At 54.3% G+C, this 13,604-nt stretch overlaps 1 pseudogene; it reads right to left on the minus strand.

Annotated features, from left to right (window-relative positions):
• Nucleotides 1-1,332: 1,332 nt before the first annotated feature.
• Nucleotides 1,333-13,604, minus strand: part of LOC131094962 (zinc finger protein 850-like) — a 566,308-nt pseudogene continuing 554,036 nt past the window's right edge.

Below are 13,604 nucleotides of genomic sequence, written 5' to 3' on the forward strand. Positions count from 1 at the left end.
GAATCCTGTGTTTGAACAGAATTTATGCATCATGTATAAAGTGTATGAATATGCAACAGGCTATTGCTTTTAAGGGTTAATCCTCTGTTAATCTGTGTCCTTTTTCGGGCTCATGCTGCCCAGAAAAAGGTACCCGGACGTCCGTAACTTTTTATATTAATTGTCTTATATTGTCCTAATTCAAGTTGTCCAAATTATTATTACTCTAATTGTATTACTATTTTTTATAACCATTTTATTACTATTAAACTTTTAAAATTTTAAAAACAAGTGATTGGCATTTTTCACAGCATCGACAGCACAGGCGGGGGTGGAGGGGCTCCGGGCCCCACCCTCAGATCAGGGGTGATGAGGTCTAACTCCACCTTCTCCTTATTTTTACATCCACTGCTCAATATCAACTGCTCCTTTTTACTTTTCCCATCTTTTTTTATTTAAAACCAATATATGCTGTTCCTTTTTGTTTGCTGATGGGCTTTGCTGACATGCTAATACCATAAAAAGCCTAGCATATTCTAACTTGTCAAAATATTTGTCCTCCCATATGTGGGATATTAAACTTGATATTAATTTCTTACCGGAACTACCAAATTCAGGCCACATCTCGTTGTCTAGTTCATATGTTGGACACATCTTTTCTGAGAGCCTGATAAGTCTGGGTTTAAAAAGCAATGATCTGTTAGTTTGTGCCAGTTTTTCAATATTAACCCCAGAGGACTACTTCTCGATATATTACTATTACAATCACAGGAGAATACAAACCCCATCTTAACATTAGTGAGTAGGAAAGTCTGCAGAGATCAAAAGAACCAGCAAGAGGTAGAGAGAAAGAGCAAGCAAGAACAAGTAAGATGCAGGATTAGAGCTCACAACCTTTGGAACCATAGTGCAGGAGCTAACCTATGGCACCTGCCCAGGCCTCAGGCCAATACTTCCCACTGTAGTGCTAAAGGCTCACTTTTCCAGAGAGTCTCCTCTCTCACTCTAGTGGGTGAGACAGAGACTGAACATAAAGCAACTCCACCTGGACCCCCTAGGGTCCTTCCACACTAAACAAAACTACAAGAGATCTCCTAACAGCTAACACAGGTGCTAAAACAGAATACCTCCTTTGTTGAGTTACTCACATGCCTCCGTGCCAGGCCCAAGGATTCTCAGGCTCTGATACCTTCACTACTGCAGCTGGGGCACCCTGGGAGTGCTGGCAAGAGTGGGGGGGAGCAGCTAGGTCTTCCTCTGGTCCAGGGGCTTTTCCTGATGCCTTCTGTCCCTTCATGGGGTGCCAGAACTGATGCCTATGAGAGGCTGACCTGGAACAGAGGCTAGACAGAGTTAAAGGAATAAAGCAGGTGTTTATTAAAAGGCCTTTAAAGGATATACCTTGGGCAGTACAAGAGCCTGGCCGGGGCTCTGCCCAAGATGGACACAACATGGACCAGTCACAAGTTTTCACACTTTTATAAGTTTTTCACACTTTCATAAATAATGGTTTGGTAAATAACTATTTACATACTGGGGTTAGTTGTCCAATTATAACTTCAGGTTATGAAGTCCTATCCTCCTTGTCTTCTCCCTTCAACTCACTGTTTATGCTTTTTGGGTCTGAGGCCATAACAGATGTCCTTGGATTCTCAAGCTGGAAAAGGATGGTTTTGTCTAACTACCCCGTGAAGAGAACTTACTAACAATCCATACAAAGTTCAGAGTTACACACAAGGCAATATAGAATCCGAAAAATATGAAAGCTAAAACTTAGGGCATCACCCCCATGTCTGTGTCCTCCCATGTCCCCACCTATGTCTGGGTCACCCATGTCCCCACCTATTTCCATGTCCCCCCTTGTCCCCACCCATGTCATTGTCATCCCATGCCCCCATCCATGTTTAGTTCAATGTCTTTATTTTTACCCCAGTTTCAAGAGTTTCAAAGGGATGAACAGAAAGGAAAAGAAAATCAAGGCCAAAAAAAAAATTATTTACATGTCCCAGCCAGCAGAGCATCCATGTGCTTGGGTGGGTGGAAAGAACATTTTTTGGAGGGGTTTCCATCCCACTGTCTCCAAAATCAGGGGGTTTGCCCCAGTCTGTCCTCATTTGGCTGTGAAAGACAGCCATGGGCCATGGAGAACTAAAACACTGGATTTATGTAGGAGAAGACCTGCAAGGCTATCCAGTATTGCTCAATGCCACTGAGATGATGAAAAACGTGAGATTTTTCTGCAGTCAGAAGTTGACCGATCTACTCTCCACAATGGATTTCTGATGTTGGGCTGTGGATGTGTGCAGGTGCCCATGGGGAGCCAGGAGGATGTGGAGCCCCGCAGGCAGGTGTCTTCCCAACACAGATCACCGGCGCCACAGATCACCAGGGCTCTGCCCACAATGGCTTACTGGGGATCATCCAGCACGGATCCTACAGTGAGGGATGGAGCTGGAGCAGCACAGGAAGGTCTTCCTGCCCTCAGGGCACTTGCAGGGCTGCCCTTAGTGCTGGCTCCGTTGGTGTTTGGTCAAGCGAGAGCTCTGGGAGAAGCTCTCCCCACACTCAGGACACTTGTAGGGCCTCTCCCTGGTGTGGATGCGCCGGTGCTTGATGAGGGTGCAATTACGGTTAAATCCTTTCCCACAGTCGGGGCAGAGAAAGGGCCTCTCATCTGTGTGAATCCTCTGATGCCTGACGAGAGTGGAGCTGATCTGAAATCTCTTCCTGCATTTATCACACTTGTAAGGCTTCTCCCCCGTGTGGCTCCTCTGGTGGACAATCAGCAGGCAGTGCTCGAAGAAGCTTTTTCCACACTCCCCACACTCGTATGGCCGTTCCCCAGTGTGGATTCTCCAATGGCGGATCAGGTAGGATCTCTTGCTGAAGCTCTTCCCGCATTCTGAGCACTTGTGGGGCTTCTCCCCATCCTGAACCTGCTCATGGACCCCCAGCTCCGAGCTCTGGCTGCCTCCCCGGACCAGGGTGGGTCTTTCCTCTGCCGATCCCCGTGATCTACGTTTACAACCCCTCCTCGTACGGGTTCCCCAGGACTTTTCCCCCCCGTTGGGTTCCTGTGCTGTGGAGCTGCTCAAAACAGCCTCTTCCATGGGGTTCTGCTGTGGGGATTTGTCCTCCCTGGTCTCCAGCCTCAGCTCCTGGTCTGGGGGAGGAAGGACAAGGAGAGGATGGGATTTGCCTCCGTGCCACACGGAAGGGCAAGGAGATCCCCCCCAGTGCGTCCCAAGCAGGACAGCTTTGGCAGAAGGGTTGTCCTGCAGCCGGGGGCCGTGCTGGGCTGGGAGATGGAGCAGGACAGAGGGGGAAAGGGGCACTGACTTCCTCCTCACCTGCCTGGGGCTCCCGGGACATCTTCCTCTTCCTTGCAGCCTACTCCTTCTTCTGCATTGGACCAAGGCTTGGGAATGGGAAATCCTGGTTTGGGGGAAAACAAGGCTTACTGAAGTTGCTTTGATGGTCCCGCTGCCCAAGTGCAGCTGGAGAAGTCAGCGCCCGTTTCGGCCTCGGGGGGCCCAGAGCCCGCTCATCCCCAGCCTCCCGCACCCCTCCAGGCAGCCGGTTTGTCCCCCGGCTCCGGGATCACCCCTCTGCACTCTCCCCACTCCGGGGCTCCCGCGTTCCCCCCGGCTCTCCCTGGGATCCCCAAATCCGTGATTGCCGCTGTGCCCGTCGGTACCGGGTGATCGCCAAGCGGGACCCCCAAGATCCCTCCAGGGGCATTTGTGGCTCTGCTTTGGCGTCCAGCAAGATCCAAACATCCCCGGCCTCGCAAAAAAGCCCTCCCAGAGACCACCCCCAGCCCGCTCACCTGTGGGTTCCGGAGGGGGGCGATGCCGGCGGGACAGGGGAAGCAGCGGCCTGAACGGGCGGGCAGGGGAATGGCTTGGTTCTGCTGCTGCATCTCGTATTCCTCCTGTTCCTGCTCTTCCTCCTCCTCCTCTGTCCCTCCTCTTCCTCCCGCTCCTCCTCCGCTCCCAGCCCGGCTCGGGCAGTGGCCAACATCCAAATGCAGCCGCGCTCTGCCCTAGGGGGGTTCCTAAAGGGGCCCCGGCCCACTGGAGTGATACTGGGAACAGTGGGAGCGACCCTGAGAGCCGCGGGAAGGAATTGGGAGCGCTTTCCCTGCCAGTCCCGCTTTTATTGGGAGCAGTGGGAGGGAACTGGAAGCAAACAGCGCCTGGAGGCGGCTCCAGGCGGCGGTGGGCGGGGCCAAACCGAAGGGCGTGGTTACGCAAATACAGGAGAGATCGCGCGCTGGGATTGGTGGACGGGAGCAGCGCGGCGTTTCCTCGGTCACGTGAGGGCCGGAGCGATGGCGGCGGCGTGCGGTGAGAGGGGACAGGGAGCGGGAATGGCGACAGGGAGCGGGAATGGGAATATGGGACCAGAACAGGGAATATGGAAACCGCAACTGGAGAGAGAATATGAGATGGGGATTAGGAAGATGAGACCAGGATCGCAAACGGGAATACAGGAATGGGACTGGGAACATAGAAAGGGAAATATGGGAACGGACGCACAATCGGTAGTGGGACCCGGAATATGGGCCTGGGAATATGGGAACGGCAACCAGACAAATAGTGGACCGGGACGGGGAATGAGACTGGGAACGGGATCCAGACTGGGATGGGAGCTGGACGGGACAAGAAGTGCAGTGGCATGGGAACGGGTGGGGAGCAAGGGGAGTGACAGCAGGGAGAGGCGGATCGTGGACAGGTGACATGGGGAACCAGGACAGGGAGTCATGGGGACAGTTCCAGGGCAGGGGGTCCTTGATCAGCTACCCAAGAAACTCTGCCATGCTCTCCCATTGCAGCCAGAGTCACTCAGCCTGGGGTGCCCAAAGCCCAGAGCAGCCCCCAAGTTCCCACCCAGGAACCCTCAACTCCCTGGAACATAGCAGCCCCCACATCCCCTGGAAGATCCCCACATGTCCTCATCCTTGTCTTAGTTCAATGTTTTTATTTTTATCCTGGTTTGGGGTGTTTTGAAAGGACAGAGAGAAATTAAAAGATAATCAAGGCTACATGGAGCCATTAAGAGGTAGAGCCCCCAGCCAGGTGTCTTCCCAACACAGCTTACCAGCACCACAGATCACTGGGGCTCTGCCCACTGGACAGCATGCAGCACAAACACTGCCACGGGGTATGGAACTGTAACAGTGCACACCTGGGGAACTGCAGCAGTGCACACTTGGGGAACTGTAGCAGTGCACGCTTGGGGCACACTTGGGGCACTCACAGGGCTTTCCGAGTGGTGCCTCCATTCGTGTTGGGTCAAGGCTGACCTCTGGCTGAAGGTCTTCCCACACTGGGGACATTTGTAGGGCCTCTCCCCAGTGTGGATGCGCTGGTGGGTGACCAGGGTGGAGTTGTGCTTGAAGCCCTTCCCGCAGTCAGGGCAGCGGAAGGGCCTCTCATCTGTATGAATGCGCTGATGTACGAGGACATCTGAGCTGCTTTGAAACCTCTTCCCACACTCCCCACACTCGTAGGGCCGCTCCCCAGTGTGGCTCCTCTGGTGGATCATCAGGTGATCACTCCGGCTGTAGGTCTTCCCACAGTCGGGACACTCGTAAGGCCGTTCCCCAGTGTGGATCCTCTGGTGAAGCATCAGTTCAGAGCTCTGGCTGAATCTCTTCCCACACAGCCCACACTCATAGGGCCTCTCGCCGGTGTGGATCCTCTTGTGGACAATCAGGTTCGATTTCTGGGTGAATCTTTTCCCACACTCGGGACACTCGTAGGGCCTCTCCCCGGTGTGGATGCGCCGGTGCTTGATGAGGTCGGGGTTATATTTGAAGCCCTTCATGCAGTCGGGGCAGCGGAAGGGCCTCTCATCTGTGTGAATCCGCTCGTGTGTGAGCAGATGGGAGCTTGTCTGAAACCTCTTCCCACATTTGGGACACTCATAGGGCCTCTCATTTGTGTGTGTCCGCTGATGCTTCAGAAGAGTGGAGCTTCTCTGAAAGCTCTTCCCACATTCCCCACACTCATACGGCCGTTCCCCCGTGTGGCTCCTCTGGTGGTTGATCAGGTCAAAGTTATCTCTGCAGCTCTTCCCACACTGCCCACACTCATGGGGCCTTTCTCCAGTGTGGATCCTTTGGTGGCGGATCAGGGCTGAGCTTCGGCTGAAGCTCTTCCCACATTCCCCACACCTGTAGGACTTCTTCCCATCCTGAAGCTGCTCGGGGACCCCCAGCTCTGAGCTCTGGCCACCTTCCCGGCCCAGGGTGGGTCTTTCCTCCTCAGATCCCCGTGATCTGCGTTTGCAGCCCCTCCTCGTGAGGGATCTCCAGGACTTTTCTTCCCCGTTAGATTCCTGTGCTGTGGAGCTGCTCAAAATGGCCTCATCCACGAGATTCTGCTGTGGTGACTCATCCTCCCTGGTCTCCGCCCTCAGCTCAGTGCCTGGGGAGAGGAAGGACAAGGCGAGGATGGGATTTGCCTCCATGCCACACGGAAGGGCAAGGAGATTCCCCCCCCAGTGCGTCCCAAGCAGGACAACTTTGGCAACAGGGTTGTCCTGCAGCCGGGGGCCGTGCTGGGCTGGGAGATGGAGCAGGACAGAGGGGGAAAGGGCCCTGACTTCCTCCTCACCTGCCTGGGGCTCCCAGGCCATCTTCCTCTTCCTCGCAGCCTCCTCTTCCTCCATACGGCCAAGGTTTAGGAACGGGAAATCCTGCTTTGGGCGTGAAAACAAGGGCTGAGTGTGTTGGCTTTGATGGTCCCGCTGCCCAAGTGCAGCTGCAGAAGTCAGCGCCCCTTTCAGCCTCGGGGGGCCCGGAGCCCGCTCATCTCTCGCTTCCTTCAACCCTCCAGGCTGCCGGGGTATCCCAGCTGTGTAATCGCCCCTTTGTGCTCTCCCCCCTCCGGGGCTCCCGCGTTCCCCCCGGCTTTCCCTGGGATCCCCAAACCCGAGATCGCCTCTCTGCCCGCAGGGACAGGGCACGCGGGACTTCCCCAAGGGTTATTTGTGACTCAGCTTTTGGGTCCTGGAAGATCCTAAGATCCCTTCCCCACAAAAAAAAACTCTCCCAGAGACCCCCCCCCCCGATGGATTTGGGGCGAGCTCCCGCTCCCCACTCACCTGCGGGTTCTGGAGGCGAGGAGGGCGATGCAGCAGGAGCCGGGGGAGCTGCGGCCTGAGCGGGGAAACCGCGTGGTGTTGCTGACGCTGCTGCTCTTCCTTGCCCGTCTCTTTCTCCAGTTCCTGCTCGTCTTCTTCCTTTTCCTCTTTCTCTGTCCCGCCTCTTCCTCCCGCTCCTCCTCCGCTCCCAGCCCGGCCCGGGTAGTGCCGGCACCCAAAAGGCGCCGTGCTCTGCCCTAGGGTGGGGTTCCCATAGCGGCCCCGCCCCGCGCGGCAGTGAGAGCGACCCTGAGAGCCGCGGGAAGGAATTGGGAGCGCTTTCCCTGCCAGTCCCGCTTTTATTGGGAGCACTGGGAGGGAACTGGAAGCAAACAGCGCCTGGAGGCGGCTGCAGCCGGCGGTGGGCGGGGCCAAACCGAAGGGCGTGGTTACGCAAATACAGGAGAGATCGCGCGCTGGGATTGGTGGACGGGAGCACCGTGGGGTTTCCTCGGTCACATGAGGGCCGGAGCGATGGCGGCGGCGTGCGGTGAGAGGGGACAGGTAGCGGGAATGCCGCAGGGAATACGGGACTGGGATTGGCAATGCGGACAGGAGCCGGGACCGGAATTGCGACTGGGAATGGGAACAGGGACCGGGTGCCTGGAACCGGGAATGGGACTGGAAATACGGGAATGGGACCGGGAACGGGACAGGGATGGGAACCGGGCAAGAGGGACACGGGCAATGGGAGTGCTGGAAGGCGGGCGGAAGCGGGGTGACACCTGGGCGAGGAGCGGCCGGGAACAGAAGCGACACTCGGGTGGGGGGACACCGAGGCCCGGTCCGGGGAAGTTAACGGCTCCAGGGGACGCTGTGCCCCTGCCCTGTGGGCAGAGGGGACGGCGAGCGGAGGAGACACCAGAACAGGGTGGGGGGACACGGGGACGAGGGTGACCCCGGGGACAGGGAGTCCTGACCGGGGGTTTAACGGAGGCAGGGGACACTGTGGACTGGGCAGTGGGGACACCGGAAGAGAGGAGTGGCACCGGACCGAGGGGGACACAGACCGGGGAGTGACACCGAGTAGGGGGACACCGGGACAGGGGTGATCCCAGGACACGGGATGACGCCGAACAGCGGGGACATGGACCAGGGGGTGACACCGAGCAGCGGGGACACCAGACTGAGGTGACATCGGCGGGTGTCCCCAGAGACCAAGTGGCTGCTGAGCTGCGGCCCCAGGTACAGCACATCTGAGGCGCCTTTGGTCCCAGTAGACAGCGAGCTGGGACAGTGGGGATGGCAGGTGGGGACACTGGGGACAGTAGCACGGGGGACTGGGATACCAGGGAGGGAGCACGGAGACAGGGGGACACTTTGAAAGGGATGCTGGGGTGTCCTGGGACAAAGCATGGCAGCATCACCGTGGTGAGAAAGGAGCTGATGGCAGTGGTGGCCTTTGTCCCAAACCATAGAGTGACACTGCTTTTGGGTGAAACATGATGGTGTTGCCAGGGTGGGACAGGGCCTGACCATGGAGGACTTTGTTCCCAAGCATGGGGTGTCACTGTTTTGGGACCAAACTCACCATTGTCACCATAACAGGACATGTGGTGACAGAGGTGGTGGCCTTTGTACCCAAGCTGATCCTGTTCAGGCTCAGCAACCAGCTGGTGCTGGCCTTCAAGCACCTGTTGGGCTACAAAGACGGCGCCAATGACACCCAGGCCATCACCTGCAGGAACCTCCTGAAGCACCTGGCCTTTGTCCTCAAGAAGGTGGCATGGGGATACTGGGAGGGGTTGGGGACATCGGGGGAGTTGGGGGCATTGTGGGGCTTGAGGACAAGGGGACCTCCTGGAGCATGTGGTCTACCCCCTTTAGAAGGTGGCACAGGGATACCAGGCAGGGTTGAGGACACCAGGAGAGGCTGGGGACATCAGGACCTCCTGGAGCACCCTGCATATTCCCTCAAGGAGGTGCCATGGGGACACTGGGAGGGGTTGCAGACACAGTGGTGGTTTGGGGACATGAAGATTCTCAGGGCGATGGAGGGGATGTGGGGACACTGAGGTACCACAGGGCCACCTCCAGCCCCATGTCCCTGTCCCCACAGTACCTGTCTGTCTCCAGCAAGGCCCTTGGCCACTACGTTTTTGCTCACTTCTATCTGGTCAGCACACTGTGTCAGAATTATAGGGGTCTCAGTCTCAGTCCTTGGCAGAGGGGCTTCAATCTCTGTTCATCATGGTGGTAGTGAAACAGACAAAGGATTTTCCATGGGGAGGACCACCAAAGTTGCTCCAGCAAGTTCATTGGGCTAAGAGGTGGGAAAATTCCTGGGCTGTTGTCGCAAAGCAGGTGCAAGCACACAGGTCCATCGCCCCCTTAACCAGGCCCTGTTAAAAACAGTGCACCGTGGTGGCAAATACCCATGCAAACAATCACTTGGCAGGCCAGAACTCTGCTCAAGGGCTTGGCGTGCATCCACCTCAATCAGGTCAAAATTCCAATCAGGGTCCTCAGGTGTAAGAGCCGAAATGAGGGATGTGGGACTCCAGGTGGGTCTTCAAAATGCAGTTTATTCTAAGATGTTACAGCAGTCCAGGGTTGTGGGCGACAGAGCCTGTGCCTGCAGCTGTCAGCTCCTGCTACAGGCAGGCCTGGAGACCATTTGGTTTTGGTTGCATTGCATTATATACTTTTCTTTGCTGAGCATCTTAATACAGTAGAACCAACCTATACCTTAACTATTATCTATAGCCTATCATTACTGCTATAATTACCATATTCATGTTAGTATTTTCCAATCACTAAAAGTTAGTACATTACAGTTTAAGCTAGAAGTTGTTTTTCAGTTTTCTTGCAGTGGAAAATCTGGAGACCTTTTTTCTACTTGCAACATCAGCAGGCTTGTTTGCCTGTGCTATCTTTCTGCTTGGTAAAAACGTCTGCTTGTTTGAGGTGGGTTTATCCTTTGCTCTAAGTCATAAAAACCCCCTTCTCACTAACATACCCTTTGCCATCTTAGTTATCCAGTAAGACTGTTTTAGCAATTCTTTTCTTCTATATCAAAACTTGCTTCCATCTCCATTCCTTCATCAGACTCTACATTTAAAAATCTTTCTGCTAAGCATACATATCTGTGAAACTTTCTTGCCAAACTTTCATCTTTCCCAACACCATAGGGGCTTGGCCTGCTTGATGACAGTACACATCTCGCAGTCGTGGATAACCTGAGAAATACTGTCCATGGTTAAATCCACCCCTCGGTCTCGTGCCCACTTACAGATGGCATCTCTGCCCTGATGGCCTGAGGCATCATGGGCCCATCCAGCTAGGAATAACTCTCCCTTGTGTTCCCAATTTAAGTCTATCTTGGACACCCCTATCTTTGCAGCCTGGTCTACCTGCTCATTGTTCCAGTGTTCCTCATTAGCTCTACTCTTGGGAGCATGGGCATCTACATGGTGGACTTTCACAGGTAGCCTCCCTACCCTGGTAGCAATGTCTTTCCACTCATCAGCAGCCCAAATTGGTTTTCCTCTACGCTGCCAGTTAGCCTTTTTCCACCTTTCCAGCCAACCTCACAGAGCATTGGCTACCATCCATGAATCAGTGTAGAGGTAGAGCTTTGGCCATTTCTCTCTCTTAGCAATGTCCTGGGGCAACTGAACGGCCTTGAGTTCAGCAAGCTGACTTGATCCACCTTCTCCTTCGGTAGCTTGTGCAGCCTGTCATGTGGGGCTTCATACGGCTGCTTTCCAAATCCAATTCATCCCTATGATGTGAGAGGAACCGTCAGTGAAAAGAGCGTATTGTGTTTCCTCTGGTGGTGGTTGGTTGTATCGTGGAGCTTCTTCAGCCCTTGTAACTTGTTCCTGCTCCTCTTCATCAGCGAGACCAAAGTTTTCACATTCCAGCCAGTTTGTAATTATCCCCGAAATCCCAGGATGATTCAGGTTTCCTATACGGGTGCACTGTGTGATAAGAGCAATCCATTTCCTCCATATAGCGTCAGTGGCGGGGTGGGTGGTGGGAACCTTTCCTTTAAACATCCACCCCAGCACTGGTAGTCAGGGTGCCAGGAGGAGTTGTGCTTCTGTGCCAGTCACCTCTGAGGCAGCCTGGACTCCTTCATAGACAGCCAAGATTTCCTTCTCTGTGGGAGTGTAGATGGCTGTGGACCCTCTGTAACTTCAGCTCCAGAATCCCAGTGGTCGGCCTCGAGTCTCCCCAGGCACCTTCTGCCAAAGGCACCAGGACAAGCTGCAGAGCAAAGAACATTCCTTACATCTGCTCCAGTCCTAAATGGGCCAAGGGGTACCACATGAGCGATCTCCTGCTTAATCTGGGTAAAAGCTTGTTGCTGCTTTGGGCCCCAGTGGAAATCGTACTTCTTGCGAGTGACCAGGTATAGAGGGCTCACGATCTGACTGTACTCAGGAATGTGCATTCTCCAAAAGCCTATGGTGCCTAGGAAAGCGGGTGTTTCCCTCTTGCTGGTTGGTGGAGACATCACGGTGATCTTCCTGATGATCTGAGTGGAAATCTGACGCCGTCCATCTTTCCACTTCACTCCCAGGAACTGGATCTCTCAGGCAGGTCCCTTGACTTTGCTCTTCTTGATGGCAAACCTGGCCTCCAGTAGATTCTGGATGATTTTTTCTCCTTTCTGAAATACTTCCATTGCTGTGTTCCCCCACACAATGATGCCATCCATGTACTGCAGGTGTTCTGGAGCTTCACCCTTTTCCAGTGCAGCCTGGATCAGTCCATGGCAGATGATGGGGCTGTGTTTCCACCCCTGCAGCAGGCATTTCCAGGTGCACTGCATGCCACTCCAGGTGAAAGCAAACTGAGGCCTGCATTCTGCAGCCGGAGGAATGGAGAGAAATGCATTAGCAATGCTAACAGTGGCGTACCACTCTGCTGCCTTGGACTCCAGCTCATACTGGAGTTCCAGCATGTCCGGCCCAGCAGCGCTCAGCGGTGGAGTCGCTTTATTTAAGGCAGGAGAGTCCGCAGTCAATCTCCATTCTCTGTCAGAATTGCACACAGGCCAGATGGGGCTGTTGAAGGGTGAGTGGGCCTTACTGACCACACCTTGGCTCTCAAGCTCACAGATCATTCTGTGGTTGGGGATCACAGCATCTTGATTCATTTGATACTACCAGCGGTGCACCGTCAAAGGTGGCAGTCGGCACTCATTACTCTTCCACCTTCAGGAGTCCTACTGCAGATGGGTCTTTTCATAGTCCAGGCAAGGTGTTCAACTGCTTCATGTTCTCTGTCTCTACAGCAGCTATTCCAAAAGCCCACCTGAGTCCCTTTGGGTCTTTGTAAAGCCATTCCGGAGGAAGTCTATGCCCAGAATACACGGGGCCTCTGGGCCACTCACATTAGGAATTTCTGCCACTCCTTCCCAGTCAGGCTCACCTCAACTTCCATCAGAGTCAATTGCTGTGATCTCCCCATCACCCTGGCAGTGGAAACGGGTTCTGCCCCCACATGTCCTGATAGTATCAGGGTACGGTGTGCATCAGTATCAACTAACACTTCAGAGCCATATTTCTGTGGCTCTGATGTGCCAGGTTATCAATCCACACCATCCAAAAGACCCAGTTTTCCTGTGCCTCTTATTGGCTAGAGGCAGGGCCTCTCTAGGCCTGGTTTTTACTTCTTTCCTGGGCATACATACTAGAGGTTCCTTCAAGGAGATATGACAGATCATACCTGGCAGCTTGGTCAATGAAGGCTTTCACTTCGGTGGAACATCACTTGCTTAATGTTTACTTCCTTGAGCTGGTGCACCCATGCTGCCAGGACAGAAGTGGGTTTTCCATCCCACCATTCCCATGTCTTCCCCATGGTCACGCAGAAAAAGCCACAGCTCAGCCTGCAGGGTGTACCCTCTCTCTCTGGGGAACGTTGGGCTCTGACTCTGGGGCCTGTGACTCGTACTGGTGCAATGTGGGAACTGTTCCTCCTCACCTCCTCCCTCATCTCCCTTATGTCCTCTTGGAGACTCTTAACCACAGCAGAGACATGATCCTGCATGGGGTCATTGATCACACTCACAGTTTCTAAGCTTGTTGGCTACAGAACCCACTGTCTCTCGGTTGGTATCGGCATTAATTGTTGCAATGAAGGTGATGTATTGGGATGGCCCCAGATTTGCCAGACTCCACAGCATTTGCCTGTGCACCTGACCTTGTCCTGGTCATTATCATGCTGTCCATCCCTCCCAAAGAGTACCTCCAATACTGCCGCTTCTCTCAGCTCTTGGATCCCTTCCTCAAGGGTCTTCCAGTACATTCTATCATGGTGCTCCTGCATTTGTCTGTGGACAAACCTCTCTCTGACACTCATTAAAAGCTGCTCCCTGAGGGAAAGGGACCCTGGCTTACGAAAACCTGATTCACACCTGAGTCCTGTGTCAGGGGTCCCAAATTCTTTGCCTCACCACCATCCAGTTGCACACCTATACCCGTAAGGTTCCAGACCAGTAACCAGGTTCTGTAAGCCTC

This window comes from Melospiza georgiana, chromosome 32 (assembly GCF_028018845.1).
Source record: "Melospiza georgiana isolate bMelGeo1 chromosome 32, bMelGeo1.pri, whole genome shotgun sequence".
NCBI lineage: Eukaryota > Metazoa > Chordata > Aves > Passeriformes > Passerellidae > Melospiza > Melospiza georgiana.